Source organism: Nannospalax galili, unplaced genomic scaffold (genome assembly GCF_000622305.1).
Source record: "Nannospalax galili isolate Female #2095 unplaced genomic scaffold, S.galili_v1.0 scaffold7933, whole genome shotgun sequence".
Lineage (NCBI taxonomy): Eukaryota > Metazoa > Chordata > Mammalia > Rodentia > Spalacidae > Nannospalax > Nannospalax galili.
The window spans coordinates 1,007-1,439 of NW_008333274.1; positions in this window are offsets into that span (position 1 = coordinate 1,007).

Genomic DNA, 433 nt, shown 5'->3' on the forward strand with positions numbered 1-433 from the left:
CAGGATCTGGCAATGGACAGGTGTCAGTAATTCTGGGCAACAAACCAAAGGGATTGCCCAGTTGTGGAGAACCGCTTCCTGCCTTCTTTGACGATGAAATCTGTTGCAAGAATTCCTTCCCTGGAGAGAGTAAACCACCCCCCCCTTCCTAAGGTCCCAACAACAAACTAAACTACAGTTCCAGCAGAGTTCACCCTGGAGAACCAGTGACTTTGGGCTTACTTACAGAGCAGGATGGATGAGGGGGTTACTGAGGGAGTATACTGGCGGTATATGAGGGGGTTATTGCAGGAGTATAGGGGACCCCAAAGCAGCCACACTGGGAAGTAAGCAGATGACAGCTCACCTATAGCCACATGGAGGCCCCTTCCCATCCTGCAGTTATGTACTCTAGTACCTACCAAGACCACTCTAAATTAGGACAGAATTTGCC